The sequence below is a fragment of the Rhinoderma darwinii genome, chromosome 13 (genome assembly GCF_050947455.1).
Source record: "Rhinoderma darwinii isolate aRhiDar2 chromosome 13, aRhiDar2.hap1, whole genome shotgun sequence".
Classification (NCBI taxonomy): domain Eukaryota; kingdom Metazoa; phylum Chordata; class Amphibia; order Anura; family Rhinodermatidae; genus Rhinoderma; species Rhinoderma darwinii.
Genome location: NC_134699.1, coordinates 60,087,370 through 60,108,815, shown reverse-complemented (window position 1 = coordinate 60,108,815; position 21,446 = coordinate 60,087,370). Strand labels below are relative to the sequence as shown.

The window sequence follows — 21,446 nt, the reverse complement described above, 5'->3', positions numbered from 1 at the left end:
GACTAAAGATACACGACTGCTTTTATTAAATCGCAACCTTGCACTTCACTGAAACCGGCTGTGAAACACCGCAGCAATGCCCCTCACCATGGGTAGAACAAGGGGTAGGTGGAGTAGACAGCCACAATGGGCCTCATTGAGGGGGTGGGGCAAGTAGAGAGAACTACATATGTGAAGGGGTGGAAGGAAATGGGGAATATGTATTATGAATAAGAATGCTAGGGATTGGTGGGAATGGATGGTGGAGGGAGCAATTAAATGAATGATTGTCCATCTAACGATCACACTGAACTTAAGGGACCAAGGGTGGGGCGCCATTCTTAATCTTCTACCTAGTTCATCAGGAGAACTTGTCCCCCCCCTGCCTGTCACCAAAGGTCTTGGATGGAAGTGTTGACGTCACCATCTATAAATTAATATGGCCGGGACCAAAGGCTAAATTGCAGTGGCTTGCTTTTTCTCCCATTAAAAATAATGCTGCTAATAAGGGAGTTTCCCGGTTTGGACAATCCCTACTTGTTAGAAGGGTCCCTTAAAAATAAGCTGATGACAAAGTGTCCCTCTGCCAGGACCTCCAGCAATCATCATTTGTGTGGAAAACTGCCAGAAAGTGTTCAATTTCACTTCAGCGCCACCACACAGGAAATTAAGTATTACACAGTGCCCATTCATATCAATGAGTTGTCTATGTAATGCTGGACAGGACAGATCCTCCAAAGCGAGAGACCTTCTTTATAATCAGGAGATGAGGATCCTGAATAGAGGACCCCCCCCCCGCTATGAAATCAGAATTCTCTAATAGAGTATATGGAAATGGGTTTTCTAAACCAGACAACCCCTTTAGGGTAGGTTTCTTCTTTAACCCATGAAAGGGGAACACTACTTTAAGTATACCAGACCAAGAGAGTAAACTTTCTACTCTTTTTTTTTTTCCCCTTCTTGATCGCATATTAATGAAACCAAGTTCACAACCAACGTGGGGAAAATAAAGAACCAGCAACAAGATTTCAAATGGAAAACACGCTCATGGTTTTAATTGGTTTCACGTTCACTTCTTCAAACAATAGTTATTTTAAAAAGAACCACAAACATTGGGAAATAAATCCACTTAAATCAGAAGCTACTGGTTGACTCTGCTCTGGATTACGGAGAGGATATTTTTACATCTATTGTGTCGGTTTATAAAAATGCTAGAACACCACTTTCCTGAAATAAAAAAAAAATGTTGGTTTGGTTCTTGCATGATGAAGTTTTCATGTCTCAACAAGACTAACAAAACAGCAGATGATACAGGGAACATTCTCCTAATTGTCACAATCACACAAAAAGTGCAGCTGCACAGCACAGCCGGGGACTGCGCCAAATATAGCAGCAAATTATTCTTTAGAACAGATAGCTTTCACAACCCAAGAAGACATAAAGAGATCTGGATACTTCTCTTTTTTTTCTTTAGAAGTTAAATTTTTTGAATTGCAGCTGCTTTATGTTAGGCTTTCATACAAACCCAGATACAACACCCACCCCTGTGTTCTAAGCCCATACCTCCAGCTATAAATTTAATATTGACAATTCATGTAAGACTCAATAGAGATTAAGGGGGTGAAGTCCTAAATGCAGTATGACTTCTATAATACTGCCCCTATGTACAAGAATATAAATACTATAATACTGCCCCCTATATACAAGAATATAACTACTATAATACTGCTCCTATATACAAGAATATAACTACTATAATACTGCCACCTATATACAAGAATATAACTAATATAATACTATTCTTATATACAAGAATATAACTACTATAATACTACCCTCTATATACAAGAATATAACTACTATAATACTGCTCCTATATACAAGAATATAACTACTATAATACTGCCCCTATGTACAAGAACGTAACTACTATAATACTGCCCCCTATGTACAAGAACATAACTACTATAATACTGCCCCCTATATACAAGAATATAACTAATATAATACTGCCTCCTATATACAAGAATATAACTACTATAATACTGCCCCTATATACAAGAATATAACTAATATAATACTGTTCCTATATACAAGAATATAACTACTATAATACTGCCCTCTATATACAAGAATATAACTACTATAATACTGCTCCTATATACAAGAATATAACTACTATAATACTGCCCCTATGTACAAGAACATAACTACTATAATACTGCCCCCTATGTACAAGAACATAACTACTATAATACTGCCCCCTATATACAAGAATATAACTACTATAATACTGCCCCTATATACAAGAATATAACTACTATAGTACTGCCCCTATATACAAGAATATACCTACTATAGTACTGCCCCCTATATACAAGAATATAACTACTATAATACTGCTCCTATATACAAGAATATAACTACTATAATACTGCCCCCTATATACAAGAATATAACTTATATAATACTATTCTTATATACAAGAATATAACTACTATAATACTGCCCTCTATATACAAGAATATAACTACTATAATACTGCTCCTATATACAAGAATATAACTACTATAATACTGCCCCTATGTACAAGAACGTAACTACTATAATACTGCTCCCTATGTACAAGAACATAACTACTATAATACTGCCCCCTATATACAAGAATATAACTAATATAATACTGCCTCCTATATACAAGAATATAACTACTATAATACTGCCCCTATATACAAGAATATAACTAATATAATACTGTTCCTATATACAAGAATATAACTACTATAATACTGCCCTCTATATACAAGAATATAACTACTATAATACTGCTCCTATATACAAGAATATAACTACTATAATACTGCCCCTATGTACAAGAACATAACTACTATAATACTGCCCCCTATGTACAAGAACATAACTACTATAATACTGCCCCCTATATACAAGAATATAACTACTATAATACTGCCCCTATATACAAGAATATAACTACTATAGTACTGCCCCTATATACAAGAATATACCTACTATAGTACTGCCCCCTATATACAAGAATATAACTACTATAATACTGCTCCTATATACAAGAATATAACTACTATAATACTGCCCCCTATATACAAGAATATAACTTATATAATACTATTCTTATATACAAGAATATAACTACTATAATACTGCCCTCTATATACAAGAATATAACTACTATAATACTGCCCCTATGTACAAGAACGTAACTACTATAATACTGCCCCCTATGTACAAGAACATAACTACTATAATACTGCCCCCTATATACAAGAATATAACTAATATAATACTGCCTCCTATATACAAGAATATAACTACTATAATACTGCCCCTATATACAAGAATATAACTAATATAATACTGTTCCTATATACAAGAATATAACTACTATAATACTGCCCTCTATATACAAGAATATAACTACTATAATACTGCTCCTATATACAAGAATATAACTACTATAATACTGCCCCTATGTACAAGAACATAACTACTATAATACTGCCCCCTATGTACAAGAACATAACTACTATAATACTGCCCCCTATATACAAGAATATAACTACTATAATACTGCCCCTATATACAAGAATATAACTACTATAGTACTGCCCCTATATACAAGAATATACCTACTATAGTACTGCCTCCTATATACAAGAATATAACTACTATAATACTGCTCCTATATACAAGAATATAACTACTATAATACTGCCCCCTATGTACAAGAATATAACTACTATGATACTGCCTCCTATATACAAGAATATAACTACTATAATACTGTCCCCTATATACAAGAATATAACTACTATAATACTGCCCCTATATACAAGAATATAACTGTCAGGTCCGTATTTTAGGGTAGCTTCCTTCTCCCTGTTATTCCACACCGAATAACCACCTCTGTAAATTGAAACCTGAATGCATGCATGGAAAGAAGTAAACCAGCCAGAGATGTTGGTACACAGCTTTCCTCAGATAGGACAGGAAGTCAAACTGAACTTTATTCAGAACAAAGAAACACAGAAAAAGACACATGCCCCCTCCCTAGAGATGTGGGAGTGCCCAAGCCCCACCGGCTTCTTAGCTGCACGTTCTTCTGTGCACTCCTCTTGCATTCCAGGGGGCGGTGTCTTTCATAGGCGTGTCCGACATGAACAAAGAACTTGTTATATATCAGTATATTACACAAAGAACTGAAATGTATATTCATATGTGTGAGGATAATATTTTTCAAACAATATACATGGTAATGATCCCTGACATAACTACTATAATACTGATTCTATATACAAGAATATAACTACTATAATAATGCCCACTATATACAAGAATATAACTAATATAATACTGCCCCCTATATACAAGAATATAACTATTATAACACTGTCCCCTATATACCAGAATATAACTACTATAATACTGCCCCTATATACCAGAATATAACGACTATAATACTGCCCCTTTATACAAGAATATAACTACTATAATACTGCCTCCTATATACAAGAATATAACTACTATAATACTGACCCTATATAAAAGAATATAACTAATACAACACTGCCCCTATGTACAAGAATATAACTACTATAATACTGCTCCTATATACAAGAATATAACTACTATAATACTGCCCCCTATATACAAGAATATAACTACTATAATACTGCCTCCTATATACAAGAATATAACTACTATAATACTGCCCCTATATACAAGAATATAACTACTATAATACTGCTCCTATATACAAGAATATAACTACTATAATAATGCCCCCTACATACAAGAATATAACTAATATAATACTGCCCCCTATATACAAGAATATAACTATTATAACACTGTCCCCTATATACCAGAATATAACTACTATAATACTGCCCCTATATACCAGAATATAACTACTATAATACTGCCCCTTTATACAAGAATATAACTACTATAATACTGACCCTATATAAAAGAATATAACTAATACAACACTGCTCCTATATACAAGAATTTAACTATTATAATACTGCCCCCTATATACAAGAATATAACTACTATAATACTGCCTCCTATATACAAGAATATAACTACTATAATACTGCCCCCTATATACAAGAATATAACTACTATGATACTGCTCCTATATACAAGAATATAACTACTATGATACTGCTACCTATAGACCGGAATACTGCCACTGTATGTGACTGCAATTTCTCTAGAGAAATTTGCTTTACTTCTTCTCATGTGAATGTAAAACATTCCCCAGTAAGCGCATGTATTCTACCGTAAAGTGGGATGGTCTCCAAATTTGTGCGATCGGGAATTCCAAACCTCAATAATGGGCTGGAGATGTAAAATATCACAATAAAATAATTTCTATTTAAACATTAAGAAGTCAGACGTAAATAGCACGGAGCGGCAGACACTTACACAAACTTAAAAGTTATGCAACGAGGCAGCAATTTTCACCCGACTATCTTAGAGAAACAAACACAATGACATTTAATTCCTCTAAGTGAAACCAGAGTCCATTAAAAACGCCATGGAACCGCTGAAGGTTGACGCTATAATAAGCAGCAGAAGTCTATAGTTCAGACGATTATTTGTGTCTTCTATTTTTCTCTAGATCTGCTCTGAAATTCCAGCGGCTTTGCACGTTATAGTACTGATTGTTAGACATCCAATTAACCCTTTTTCTACCGCAAAATCCATAAGGACAACGATAAAGGGGTTTTCCAGGATTTTATGCTACTTACCAGCACTGATGAGTAGAACGAGTGGGCAGCGCCACTCGTTGGAGCATGGCAGCCCGTTTCACTTGAAAGGGCTAAGCTTCAGTAACAAAAACAGTCGCACGTGTATGGACGACGCTGTGAAGGAGCTGCAGCCAATGAAGGCAGACCACATAGCTGCTATGTGACCCGTGGTCTAGGGAGCCAGGCACCAAATAGCCTTATTTATTCCCTCTATCATCCCCATTTACATATCACTGTATTTGCCACAATTTGCGCAAAATTGTACGTGTTTTTTTGCAGTGGTTTGAAAAGATTTACTATGTACTGGCTGACATATAATGTAGTGAGTACACACGTATGCTCGCATGTAGTGTATGTAGTGAGCATTTCTCCTGGTGTGTACATTTACTGCTGCATGTATACAGTGAGCATACATATGGGGGTGTGTATGTAGTGAGCATACATATGGGGGTGTGTATGTAGTGAGCATATATATGGGGGTGTGTATGTAGTGAGCATACATATGGGGGCAGCGTCGTACCAGGGTTCCTTGGGCCCACTAGAGGAGATGTTTCTTAGGGCCCATCCTCCATCTGTATAGAACACGTACATCTCCATTTTTCATTTCATCATAGTCCTTGTTGTCATTGTACACACAAGATATATTATCAATACGGTCTAATAGGTAATTTGAGAATTCCTCTCAAAAGAAATAGACCCTAGTGGCAAGTTATTGGCCCCAACGTCACCTCCAAATAGGGTTCTCTTCTACTTTACCTTTAGGGACCATTATTGTGTTAGAGCCTGGGCCCACCCGAGGATCCTCTGGTTCTCTGGTGGGCCAGTCCGACCCCGTATGGGGTGTGTACGTAGTGAACATACATACGGAAGTGTTTATGTAGTGAGAATGCATATCTGTGATCATGTATGCAGTGATAATGAATACTTATGCATGTATCTAGAGAGGATGTGTCTGTGTGTTCATTTACAGCTGCATGTATGTAGTGAGCATACATATGGGAGTGTTTATGTAGTGAGCATGCGTATTTGTGATTGTGTGCATATGTATGCATGTATGTAGTGAGCATACATATGGGAGTTTGTGTGTGGTGAGCATGCATATCTGAGATTACGTTTGCAGAGACTATGCATGTATCTAGAGAGGATGTGTCTGTGTGTCTATTAACAGGTGCATGTATGTAGTGAGCATACATATGGGAGTGTGTATGTGGTGAGCATGCATATCTGAGATTACGTTTGCAGAGCCTATGCATGTATCTAGAGAGGATGTGTCTGTGTGTCTATTAACAGGTGCATGTATGTAGTGAGCATACATATGGGAGTGTGTATGTGGTGAGCATGCATATCTGAGATTACGTTTGCAGAGACTGCATGTATCTAGAGAGGATGTGTCTGTGTGTCTATTAACAGGTGCATGTATGTAGTGAGGATACATATGGGAGTGTTTATGTGGTGAGCATATATATGGGAGTGTTTATTTAGTTAGCATACATATGGGAGTGTTTATGTGATGAGCATACATATGGGAGTGTTTATGTAGTGAGCATGTGTCTGTGTACATTTACAGCTGCATGTATGTAGTGAGCATACATATGGGAGTGTGTATGTAGTGGGAATACATATGGGAGTGTATATGTAGTGGGCATACATATAGGACTGTTTATGTAGTGGGCATACATATGGGAGTGTGTATATAGTGGGCATACATATGGGAGTGTGTTTATAGTGGGCATACATATGGGACTGTGTATGTAGTGGGCAAACATGGGAGTGTATATGTATTGGGGATACATGTGGGAGTGTATGTAGTGGACATACATATGGGAGTGTGTATGTAGTGAGCATACATATGGGAGTGTACATGTAGTGAGCATGCATATCTGATTGTTTATGCACTGACTATGTATAGATGTGCTTGTATGTATCCAGTGTTCATATGTATGTAGTGATCTATGGGCCCCAGTATTTTCTAGCTACACCCCTGATTGCTGCCCTCATGTTCTGTTGATTGGTGGGTGCCCTTAAGGTCGGACCACCTTACACAGAAATACAGGAGCGTGAGATGTATCGCTCCATAACAAGGCATGTTTTCCTTTCAGGAATTTAGGAAAGCTGGGTGACATTGGTTGTTACCCAGCTCTTTGAGAGACAGATACAACTAAGACACTGCAGAATAGAATCTTTAACTACTTGACAGAGGAGGACGACCCAACGACTTCTATTTGCGTGGGAATTTTTACCACTGAGGTAATAAAATTAAGAAAGCCCTGCCGTCCCTGAAAAACAGGTATTTCTAGATCTTCATATAAAAGATCTGCTGATACATTGTCACTGAAGGACGCCATCTATAAGGCTGAGCCGCCTGGGGACACCACGTGATACAGATGTAATAAGACAGATATTTTTTATGGAGGGGGGATGGGTTAGGGTTAGCTGGTATTGGAGGGGGTATAAATGGCAGGATTTATCCATACTACATATAAATAGTGGATTCCATAATCCCAATTATTTTAAAGAGGTATTCCCCCACTTTAGGCTCCTTTAATATGTAAGTTAGTGTTACTTACGTATAGAGGGTCGGTACGGGGGTCAGATCTGCCGTTTTGCTGGTTTCACCATCAGCCACGTGATCACGCCAGCCCCTAGTAGTCAGTGGTAATGACCACCTGTCCTCTGCCGCAAAGCTCCTAAACCTGGCCCAGTGGTCGGCGCGTCATCCAGACATGAGATCGGAATCCATCCCCTTGCTTACAGTCCTCCTCTTTTGCCTCTGCACATTTCTTGCGCACGCGCAGTGAATTGAAGTTGGATTCCGTCGCTGCCGGCACATCGGAGGTGAGGAGTAGATGAAGGGGTTTAGGTGGCACTATGAAGAGCGAGGGTTTTTCGGCTGAGTGTGACTTACACAACCCGCCCATTTCATTGGCCTCATAAAGAATTACCAAGTACCTATTGATATTAATGGGTGACCATATGATGTAATAGTCCCGATCATGAGGTCCCTCTTTTATGACGCCTATAGAACATGTTTTGGAGGAAATTCTCTGCAAATTTGCAAATGAAAGAGTCACAGAAAACATGTATGGCCCGTAAACAAAAAGTACTGCCAAAGTGTAAAGTCCACTGCATATCTCGGTAAAGTACAGGTCGTCCCGGACTAATCACATTTCCACAAGCTGCATTTGTATTTTTATTAGTCCGTAATCTGACATGATTGCAGTGGTGCACAGGAGTTTGTTTATATAGTCGGTGACAGGCGTTCATGCCTCGGACAGCCTGCGGCCCATAGACCGCAGACAGGAGGGTCAGTGCTTCATTCTATCTGGACAGAAAAATGCAGCCAGAGCGGGATTGTGAAGAGCAGGGTATAAAATGAAGTTGTTTGCTGCCATTATGCCAATGCTGGGTTAAATGACGCATGGTGGTTCATGATGACCCTATGCGGGCAAATATCTTTTACACTAAGACGCATGGGAAAAAAGACGTAAAACTGTCTGTAGATTCCCCCCCCCATCACCGATACATAAACTCTGCTTTTATGAGAAGTCCTGCAACTTTCTAATATACTTTGTGTTTCAAGCTCCTCTCATTTTCAAGATCTCTGCTTGCTGCCAGTGAGTGAGAGCATTCTTGTTTACATCCAGAGGCTGAATATTTGTACAGATTCAGTTCTATCACACAGCTGCAGTCTTTTACAGTGTGTCAGTCTAGTTAAAAGCTCACAAAGGAGCTCACACTGGATACATTGTATCAAATAGAGACGTATCTTGTATCTCAGTGCAAAGTCTGTAACAGAACTCCCCATTTATAAGACTGGTGTCCTCTTATGTGGCAGAGGGGCCTTTATACCCCCTCAGGTGGCAGTCCTGGGTGCTGCTACTACCAATGCACCCAGCTATGCCACTGGTATCAAACAGTATTGTGTAAATACAGAATCGGTATAGATTTTCAACCTCTGGATTGTAAACATAAATGTTTCTATTTACTGACAGCAAGCAGAGATCTTTCAAAATAGCGAAATTGAAACAAAGTCTATTAGAAAGCTGCATAACTTTGCATTATAATATGATTGAGCTTTGGTTATATAATACTGAACTACTCTTTTGAAGAAACTTGTCCAACTTTCTGCATTTATGCTATGTACAACATTGTGTAACATGTTGGTGCAATAAATATAAAACGAAACCAATTGATTCCAATCCCATTACTCGTTCCCTAATAAAAGGTGCCTTACTGCTCAGTGATGTAGTCAAACTTCTATAGCTGCAAAGTGGAGCTCCCCTTTAATTTTTTTGGGGGTTTTTGCAATATTTTTCAGTACATTTCTAAAAACTAAAGATATCCCCAGTAAATATCAGTATATCCTGGATTCTTCATCTTCTGTTCATCCGTTTCATCATCAAATATTACTCCAACCTCATCCAACTACAACTCCCAGTATCCACTGACAGCCAAAGGCTTTATTGTTCCAGCCAAAAGCTGTCCGGGCATGCTGGGAAATGTAGTTTCAGAACAGCTGAAGTACTGAAGATTGCGGACTCCTCTCCCACAGGGTTTATCACCCTACTTTTCTAGAGTCCTCATTGGCTAATTTGCCTAGTTATGTATTGCTACAGTATAGTGCTACATTATTTGCTTTTCAGGACCGTGGGAAAGCTTTGTGACAACCAGTGACGTACAAGTTAGCGGTCACCCAGCTAAGAAAGAGCTGAATAACATTTTCAATCACTTGAAAGACGAGGACGACTTAAGGTGTTACATTTGCAAATGCTTTTTCGGAAAGTTACACAAATTCACAGCGATAAAAGCATTGATTGATAATAACATAAACTCATAGCCAAGGCTGACAACAGTGAGCTCTAGCTTCATTCTATTCCTATCCTACCTGACTGGTGCGTAGAATCGTGATTTTCCATCTGTCTCCTGAGTACAAGTCGCAGCCATGCAGATCATCAGGAACTACCAGTGCCGTCGTAATCCGGTTGTCCTGAAATGATAGGGATCGCTGTCCCAGGCACAGGTGTGGTTATTCGTAGGAATCTTTCCCATGTGTTATCATTTCTTAAACACAACAGTGTCGCTGCCAAGCTTGGGCGGTGCCACTGCCGCTGTGCTACAATAACTGATTAGTCAATACTAATTTCGTCATTTAGTGACCATCGCAAAGAAAGGAATGTTTCGCAAAACGCGCTAAGTTCCTCTTTAATGTCATAAAGGGGATGTACAATTACAGCTAGTTCATTTTTCTTTATCTTAAAGGGGTTTTACAGGATTAGACAAACATGGCGGCTTTCTTCTAGAAACAGCGCCACACCTGTCAATTGGTTGTGTGTGGTATTGCAGCTCAAAAGTGAATAGGGCCGAGATGCAATACCACACACAACCATTGGGCCGGTGTGGCGCCGTATGTGGAAGAAAGCAGCCATTACCATCCTTGCTCACCTGCAAATGTCTATGTAAAAATATTCAAGCACATTTCTATATCTCTCATAAAGAATAATACAAAGTGGAGTCCACTCCTCTGAATATGAGGGGTATGGGAAATAGATAAAACTGAGGACCTCCTGTTATCCCAGGCAGAAACGCTCTTTGCGACTGGTGATGAGCTGATCATTGCGAGTCCAGCATCTGAGGTTGCAGGTGGCTGCACATTTTTCCTGCAGCCACTACTGGTGGAATTTAGTATTTAGAAGTCGCTCTTTGCAACCGCTCTCTACTCTGTCTAATAGAGGGAGAAATTGCAGTATATATTCTAATAGCGCTTGTGGGAAGGGGCAGTCCACCTTTGGGCACCATTTTACAGGTTACATAGAACTAATTTACCTAAATAGTTGCGTATATTTGCATTACTTATCTTGTACCGATCCTGAGTCACAACCTGTATTATATAAGAGCTCACAAAAGCCGTTAGGGCTCATTCAGACGAGTGTGTATCACGTGTGTGTGACAGCCGTTAAAACAACGGCCATCACACGGACTCATGTATTGCAATGGGGCTGTCCACACAGACATTGTTTCAATGTAAAATATCCGATTTTACTGCGTGTCAGGCATCCCTCCATAGACTCTAGTCACGTCCCGCACGGGTATACCTCCGACGTGAAAAACGACAGTTTTTCACGTCCGAGGTTGCCGACGCTCGTCTGAATGTAGCCTTAGGAGTATGTTTGAAACTTGTTGACATTTTCTATTGACTTCCTGCAGAATTTTGAATGCAGCTCTGGAGCATAATACAGGCTCTATCTCAGGACCTGTGCTAGATAAGTCATATATTTACAAAGTGGCTGAGCTTTTTCTCTATATGTAACCGGTAAAATAGAGTGGAAAGGTTTCTGTTATGCAGATGTGCTCCTTCGCTTCAATAAAAGAGCACGAATGGCTTGGCATTGGTTGGACATCACACAAGCACAGGTCATATTTATATAACAGATCCCTTCAAGACTACAAGTGTGGTGGACGCTGACGCCCGGGAGCTCTCCATTTCATAGACTCCTCCGCCAGTTTTAGCTTGTCCTGCTTCCAGGACCCATAATCCATCACAATCCCACTAATTGCCCGAACATGTTGGAAGGCATGAAATGAGACTCGCTGAACTCTGAACTTTGGACCAACACCTCCGTGCAGCCCGTAGGCTTCTCTTCAGGTCATGTTTTTTGTCCCGAGTCAAGGAATGTTTTTTCATTCCTCGTCTTAAATTTCCAGATGTTTCCACAGATCGGTGTTTTTCAGAGATGAGTTCAGTGTTGTTGTTTTTGCTCTGTTACTTTTATATCTTTCTGATGTTGTAATTTTTTCCATTCGAGTAGGACAATGCTGGAGTCTACGGTAAAAGCTAATAAAAGCGTGCAGGTGAACAGAACAACATAGGGACCCATGTGCTTGTCCTATTAGCAAACCTATTATAAGATGTCAGGCCCACCTGTCCCATGATGGTGTAAACCAGAGCCAGGAGGGGGGGGGTCTTATTGGGAATGGCTTTCCTAATCTCCCAGCACGGAATCCAATTCTGATGACATCACATGACAATGAATATGACATCATGAAACCATCATAGTACGTCACTGCGCTGCCAAAGTGCCTTCTTAGGCCGGGTTCCCACGTAGCGTAAACACTGTGGAATTTCCGCAACGGAATTCTATGCTGAAATTCCGCAGCACTTACAGTAGCAGCAAAGTGGATGAGATTTAGATTTAAATTGAGCTGCGGTGCTGAATTTAATTTTGCAGCATGTCAATTTATGCACTTTAGTTGATTTTCCATTGCGGGTTTTCCCCATTGAATTCAATGAGGATGCAAAACTCGCAACAGAAAACCAAGTGTTGCGGTGTATTCGCAGCAATTACGCTGCAAAACTTGCAACTACGGATAACAAACAAAAAAAAATCATACTTATCCAGAACGCCCTCCTTCCAGCAGTCCGGCCTCCTGGGAGGACGTTTCATCCCTTGTGACCGCTGCAGCCAATCACAGGCTGAAGCGTCACATGACCTGCAACGTCATTGTAGGAGGCCGGACTACGCACAGAGAAGACGGAGGGGGTAAGTATGATATTTACGCAGCGTATCTGACCTGTGGGAACCCGGCCTAATAGAGATTTTTTTTTCATATGAAGATCCCCTGTACTATTGGGGGTCCAGATGCTATTTTAACCTTTGCTTCCCCTAATAATATTGAAATGGTTTTGAGGCACCATACAGCAACATACGGAGTGCCTACATCTCTGTAATACAGGACCATAGGCACATGGCTTTATTATGTACATTGGGTATGTTCATTACTATGTTCATTCACCTCATGTTCACCATAGTCAGTCCTCTGCATGTATTGCATTACGGCAAAGGAAGAGTTAATCGGGTTGTATAAAAAGGCATAAAGCAGGTTTTTCCTGCTTATCTGGTGTGCCACAGAAGAACATTATCTCCCAGCAATTTGATACTTCATTTTAACTTAACCTTTAGCAATTACAATCTATTATCCATTCATTTGTAATGAACCGTACAATAAGGGATTTGGATATTACAGAAGTGCAGAATCTTTATGCAGTGATGGGTGTAACTTCTGCATATTATAGCACTGACCTTATAGACAGCTAAGCATGTGTGTACTAGTGACGACATAACAACAACACTTAAAGGAGAACTTCACTCTTGAACTACATTGCTATGACATTTCACTGTGTTCGTATACATTACGCATTGAAGGAATTGTTCCATCGCTGATCAATCCTTTAATACGAGAGACGGCGCGGTGATCAGCAGGGAGCGTGAATTGGAAGTTTATATAATCTCTACAAAGTTAACAGGTCGTACGATGATTTACTGGTTACCAATATCTGTAGGAAGTTTGTATGTTCTGGACATGCCTGGTGTGGGTTTCCCATAATTTTCAAACAATGTTCCATCTCATGCATTGGTGGGGGGGTATATGGATTAATGTCCCGTCACATCAAAAGAGGGCCCTGGTGGACCCCACAGGAACATGGAGATGCAGCGTGGGCACCTCTAGTGATGGAGGCAGCCACCTAAACTCATGTGGGTGCTGCCTAGAAAAGTCTGAGTTATAGGTTCATTAGAGCAGTCGCGTGCAGGGCCGCCATCAGGAATTTCAGGGCCCCCTACAGCTACATTTTCTGGGCCCCCCTACCGTGGCACCGCCTGTTAACGGTACTCCGTCCAGCACTATATCATGGTACCCAGGGCCGCCATCAGAGGGGGTATTAGAGGTACTGATGTGAGAGGCCCGGCCAAACCTAATTGAAAGGGGGGCCCGGCAAACTGCCGCGACTTGCCTTTGGTAGAAAAAAAACAGGCCCCTGCAATGGGGCCCGTTTTTTTCACCAAAAGTATGTCATGATCTGCGGGCCCCCCTTTCAATTAGGTTTGGCCGGGCCTCTCACATCAGTACCCCTAATACCCCCCCTGATGGCGGCCCTGGGTAGCATGGGGGCCGTCAAACACCGCCGCCCGTGCGACCGGTCGCGCGCACCCGCAAACTCCCACGCATGCGCACCGGCTACCGCCTGGAACCGCGCACCGAATTTTGAGGCAGATTTTGACCTGCCCACACTATCTTGCCACGTTTTTTGCCCGCGGCGCAGACAAAAAACGCAGCGAAAAATGAATTTTCTGCCTCCCATTGATTTCGATGGGAGGTCAGAGGCAGAACCGCGGCAAGAAAGGACGTGCTGCTTTTCCTTTTTTCCGCGACTGGCTCCCATTGATTTCAGATTAAATCAATGGGAGGCGGTTTTGGAAGTTGTTTGGTGCTGATTCTGACGCAGTGTCCGAGTCAATATCAAGGCCTAAAAACTCTGTGAACTGGGCCTTATTGTTAGGGCTTATTCAGACGAACGTGTAATACGTCCGTGCAACGTGTGTGATTTTCACGCGCCTCGCACAGACCTATGTTACTCTATGGGGCCGTGCAGACTGTCAGTGATTTTCACGCAGCGTGAATCCGCTGCGTAAAACTCACGACATGTCCGATATTTGTGCATTGTTCGCGCATCACGCACCCATTGAAGTCAATGGGTGCGTGAAAATCACGCCCAGCACTTCCGCAGCAGTATAAACTATGAATGAAAACCGAAAAGCACCACGTGCTACAAACATACAAACAGAGTGTCATAATCATACGCTGCTGCCACACGGAGCTGTTATGGTCAATTTTTTTGCAGCGTGTGGGTGAGATATGTTCAAATCTCATCCGCTCTGCTGCGACTGTGATACGCTGTGGATTTTCCACAATAAAATGTGTTGCATAAAATCCGCAGTGTTCACGCCTAGTGTGTTCCTACCCTAAGGCCGGATATACACGAGCGTGTGCTTTTTGCGCGCGCAAAAACGTGGCGTTTTGCGCATGCAAAAGGTCCATAACCGCTCCGTGTGGCAGCCGCGTATGATGTGTGGCTGCGTGATTTTCGCGCAGCCGCCATCATTATGACACTCTGTTTGTATGTTTGTAGCACGTGGTGCTTTTCTGTTTTCATTCATAGTTTATACTGCTGCGGAAGTGCTGGGCGTGATTTTCACGCACCCATTGACTTCAATGGGTGCGTGATGCGCGAACAATGCACAAATATCGGACATGTCGTGAGTTTTACGCAGCGGACACACGCTGCATGAAAATCCGTGACAGTCTGCACGGCCACATAGAGTAACATAGGTCCGTGGGAGGCGTGTGAAAATCACGCGCGTTGCACGGACGTATTACACGTTCGTCTGAATAAGCCCTAAGGGTATGTTCACACGGCGGGGGTCCGTAACGGCTGAAATTACGGGGATGTTTCAGCCTGAAAACATCCCCGTAATTTCAGCCGTACCGGCATGTGCAGGCGCTTGAACGCCGCGTCAATTACGGCCGTAATTAGCGCTGCTATTCATTGGAGTCAATGAATAGCGGCTCCAATTACGGCCAAAGAAGTGACAGGTCACTTCTTTGACGCGGGCGTCTATTTACGCGCCGTCATTTGACAGCGGCGCGTAAATATACGCCTCGTGTGAACAGACAAACGTCTGCCCATTGCTTTCAATGGGCAGATGTTTGTCAGCGCTATTGAGGCGCTATTTTCAGACGTAATTCGGGGCAAAAACGCCCGAATTACGTCCGTAAATAGGCCGTGTGAACATACCCTAACAATAAGGCCCAGTTCACAGAGTTTTTGGGCCTTGATATTGACTCGGAAACTGCGTCAGAATCAGCACCAAAAAACTTCCAAAACCGCCTCCCATTGATTTAATCTGAAATCAATGGGAGCCAGTCGCGGATAAAAGAAAAAGCAGCACGTCCTTTCTTGCCGCAGTTCCGCCTCTGACCTCCCATCGAAATCAATGGGAGGCAGAAAATGCATTTTTCGCTGCGTTTTTTGTCTGCTGTCCTCAATCGCCGCAGGGCAAAAAAACGCGGCAAGATAGTGTGGGCAGGTCAAAATCTGCCTCAAAATTCTGTAAGGAATTTTGAGGCAGATTTTTTTCTGCCTGCAAAATACTCTGTGTGAACAGGGCCATACATAAACAGCACTTTCAGACACTTTACTCACTGTGTCAGAAGAGCTGCTGGCTCCCACTCCAGTCCTCTTCAGGCGATGTCTTCGGTCCAGACATCCAGTCCTTCACCTCCAGCCAGGCTTCAGGTAAGTTGTTTCCATGTGTGTGTCCGCGGCTGCGCGCGCTTCCGTGCTTTCGCGGGTGCTCGCGCGGGCATTCTCGAGTGCGGGCTTTCGTGGGTGCGCACGCGCGGGAGTTTCCTTGTGCGCGCGATCGGTTCGACGGCCCCCATGACGAGAGGGGGGCCCGCAGCTCATGACATTCTGTGGTGAAAAAAATGGGCCCCATTGCAGGGGCCTGTTTTTTTCCACCAATGGCAAGTCGTGGCAGTTGCCGGGCCCCCCTTTCAATTAGGTTTGGCCGGGCCCCTCACACCAGTACCCCTAATACCCCCCTGATGGCGGCCCTGGTCGCGTGTGCTCCCTAAATAATACCTACAATAGGAAGCGCAATATATGTTCCTTTAATTGTCTTCCTATGTTCTTGAGGCCAAGACATATAACTTAAAGTGTAACTGAACTTTTCAAAAACTTTCTGACATGTCAGAAGTTTTGATCGGTGGTGGGCCAAGTATTGAGACCCCTTGATCACTAAATGAAGCTGCAGAAGCGTTCAGATAATCGCTTTAAAGCTTTGTTTCTGATTTAGCCGTTTCTCGGCTTTCAACGGAGCGATGTACGGGCTCAATAGAAAGTCTATGAAGCCGGACACCACTTGCTCGCCTTTATGAGAAAAGCCGATCAGAAACGAAGCGGCACAGCGCTCACCCGAGCGCTTCTGCGGCATTGTTTAGCAATCAGTGGGGGTCTCGGTGCTCGGACCCCCACTGATCGAAACGTCTGACATGTCACTATGATACAGTAAAAAACTTTTAGTTACACTTTATGGTGGCCATACATCTTAGGTAACGGTCAGCTGAAAACTCATTAGGCAAACAGCTTTAGCTCCCGACCCCTCCATACACGGGCACGCTAGACTCGGGCAAGCGTGCATATATTCTAAATGGAGTGAGGGGTGTAAGCCGCTTCCAGACACGGATTCCCGATCCTTTCGCCGGCCGTCTGAGGAGAGACAGGAGACCCCATACATATTAGTTGGTCGGCTGTTCCGCTGGTTTGGCCAATGTTCATCTGGACGCCTTTAGATTGTGACTTCCACTTAGAAAAGGGATTGGTTCGGGATATATTGGTTCTATTATACAGATGAGATTTTTTTTTAAAAATGTTCATTACATATCCTAGTATCTTATTCTCTGTACGTCATAACATCAAAGACAATTTTTTTCCAAATATATCTGACCAAGAATAGGTGGATATTTATAAAGGATTGCTCTGACTTCACCCCTATTTGCCTTGAAGGTTGGAAAATGTTACTGAAAGGATGAATACATGGGATTTTTTTTTTTACAGAAAATGGAAAAACGATAGTTCATAACCTCACGCTTCCGACAAATTTGCGGAAGTTTGTGATGTCTACAGAGTGCTTGGTGCAGGAAGCTCTGGAGAAAACAGATGGACAACTCGCTGAGGTTTTATAATAACAGGCAAATCAAACTGAAGATGTCACCAAGCATCCTGAGGAAAGCAAATAAGGAACATCAGCCAAGGAACCTTCTAAATAAAAGCGGAAAAGTAAAGATGAAAAGGAAATGGTTTTGTTTGGATATGACCGGGCCGATGATGACCATGGACAAGCTAAGGCATCCTTCTGTAAATAACCACTGGTCACACTTAACCCCTCCTGAGAAAATGAGATAAAGCAGCCCACCATGGGCTAGATGAAAATGTAGAAGATATATTACCACCTAAAGGCAAAAGTAGGAAGTTGATAATGATATTCACTTAATAGTATGCTATTAAAGGGAATCTAAGGAGGAGAACCCACTCAACAGCCTCCAATATTACCAAAGAGCTTTATAGAAATGATGTCTACATGGCCAGCCAGAAGAGCTGAAGGTCCTTCTACACGGCCCGACATGTGCTGTGAAACTAGCGCCGATCGTTGAGACAGCTTGTTGATCGGCACTTGTATGCTTCCTTCACAAGGAGCAGTGATCGGTTATGTATGGGGATGAGCGAACGTTACTCCGATCGTTCGTCCCCATACAGTTCCATTATGTCAGCAGCACATCTCCGTTACACAGGGAGATGTGCTGTCGACTAGCGACCATTTTATTTGGCCATGTAAACAAGCAGATCTGTAATGATGGGGGTAGGGAAACGGACAAGTGAGCCCTAATCTACCCGCCACTCTGTCCCTGCCTATTTGCAACGACCCGCCCTAGGTGACGGGGTACAACTGGGCGGCGGTCCCTACGCTCAGTAAGTGCACGAGACAAACAGACAAGGGTACACAAAGCTAAGGGAAATGGGGCAGTTGCCCACAGCAACACCGTGAGCAACAAGAGTGGTGAACGAGCCGAGTCAAACCAGGAGTGAACGAGGTACCAAACGCAGAGCAGGAGAGTAGTCAGTAAGCCAGGGTCAGTATGGAGCAGGATCAAATAGTTCGAAGCTGAAGCTGGGCCAGGAAACCACACGAGAAGAATCACAAGCAAAGGAGGAACAGGAAAGGCAGGTATAAATAGACAGAGGGCGGGAGCTAGCTCCGTCTGGCCAGGCTGCGATAGGCTCTCCCACTCCTAAGCCTGCCATCCTGAGTGGTGGAAGATGGAGTCAGTCTCAGAGACAGACTCAGGTGCAGACTGATTACCTATGGGCGAATACACAGAACTTGTGCCTGGCAGATCCTTTACACTCTGTTTGTATGTTGGTAAACAGAAAAGCACGTGATGCTTTTCTTTTTTCATTCACACTTTTCACTGCTGTTGCGCGAATCACGCGCGTCCCACAGAAGTGCTTCCGTGTGGTGCGCGTGATTTTCATGCATCCATTGACTTCAATGGGTGCGTGATGCGCGAAAAACGCACAAGTATAGGACATGTCCTGAGTTTTACGCAGCGGACTCCCGCTGCGTAAAAATCACGGACTGTCTGCACGGCCCCATAGACTAATATAGTTCCTAGTGAGGAGCCTGAAAATCACGCGCGTTGCACGGACGTATATCACGTTCGTCTGAATAAGCCCTAAGACCTCCAGAGCAGGAGCTGTCCGAACGATGTCGATATACCCTATATAGCGCCACTTTTGCCATCAAAACAGCGGAAACATCAACAGAACCCAGACCATTATGTCAATGGGGTAAATTGGGTGCCCTTCCAGTCTGTTGTAAGCCAGATCCGACACAGCGTTATAGCTCTCATTATAAACAGAAAATAGCCTAACAGTATGATACATAATTTTGTATACACATGCCCACATATTCGTGCCCAAATAATACCACCATATAGTGCCTAAATTAAATAGCATCCGGTGCAACAAGCTGACGGGGGGAAATATAGGGTGGATCACACATGGTGGAGGACCCTAAATGGACCCTAAACATTTTCTACAAAATATTGTAGACAGTTCTACAGGAACTTAAGAGGATATGTTCACACAGGATGGATACGCTGCGTAAAAGCACACTTCATATCCGCCCTGTGCACCGCAGAGAATTCTGGCTGATAAACCGCACCAAATTGTGGTACAGTTTTCCGTCCAGAATGTTCGCTGCGGAAAACTGCACAAAAAAAAAATAAAAGCGGATACTTACCATGGCGACGCATCTCTCCGACGTCTTGATGTCCTGACGTTCTGCAGCCTTGGGATGACGACATCCCACGTGACCGCTGCAGCCTGTGATTAGCTGCAGCAGTCACATGGGATGAAACATCCTCCCAGGAGGCCGGCCTGAGCGAAGAAACACAGACTTCTGGGTAAGAAAGTTGTTTTTTTTCTGAGTTGCGTTTTTCTGAGTTGCTTTTCCGCCGCAAAAAACACAATTTCTGCTATTTTTTGCGTTTGAATTCAATGGGGAATACTGCGGATTAAAAAAACGCACCGCAGGTCATTTTGTGAGCGTTTTTTCCACCTATCATTTACGCAGCGTGTGGAGGAGATTTAATCAAATCTCATATACTTTGCTGCTACTGTATTATGCTGCGGATTTTCCGCAGCAAAATCCGTTGCGGAAAATCCGCAGTATTTATACTACGTGTGAACTTACCCTAAGGCCTCGTTTACACGAGCGTGATATACGTGCGTGCGACGCGCGTGCTTTTCACGCGTGTCGTACGCACCTATATTAGTCGATGGGGCCGTGCTGACAGTCCGTGAGTTTTGCTCAGCGTGAGTCCGCTGAAAAAAGCTCACGACATGTCCTATCTTTGTGCGCTGTTCGCACATCACGCACCCATTAAAGACAATGGGTGTGTTAAAACCACGCATGCCGCACGGAAGCACTTCTGTGCGAACTGCGTGGTTCGCGCAACAGCTGTCAAACTCTGAATGGAAACAGAAAAGCACCACGTGCTTTTCTGTTTACAAACATCCAAACGGAGTGTCATAGTGATGGCGGCTGTGCGAAAATCACGCAGCCTCGCATCATACACTGATGACACACAGAGCTGTTATGTGCCTTTTGCGCAAGCAAAACGCCGCATTTTTTGCGTGCGCAAAACGCACACGTTCATGTAAATCAGGCCTAACAATGTTTTCTCTAGGGATGAGGTTCTAGATGTTTTACA

At 42.6% G+C, this 21,446-nt stretch overlaps 1 protein-coding gene across 3 annotated transcripts in view; it reads right to left on the bottom strand.

Annotated features, from left to right (window-relative positions):
• Positions 1-21,446, bottom strand: part of KCNJ16 (potassium inwardly rectifying channel subfamily J member 16) — a 37,369-nt gene that overhangs the window by 3,844 nt on the left and 12,079 nt on the right. Inside the window, exon 2 of one of the 3 annotated variants that reach the window (XM_075845154.1) lies at positions 10,660-10,779. The exons of 1 other annotated variant lie outside the window; for it this stretch is intronic. The gene's annotated coding sequence lies outside the window, so the exon portion shown is untranslated. Of the gene's footprint in view, positions 1-5,774; positions 5,830-10,659; positions 10,780-21,446 lie in introns of those variants that run through there. One more of the 3 variants, XM_075845155.1, reaches the window with a different exon arrangement.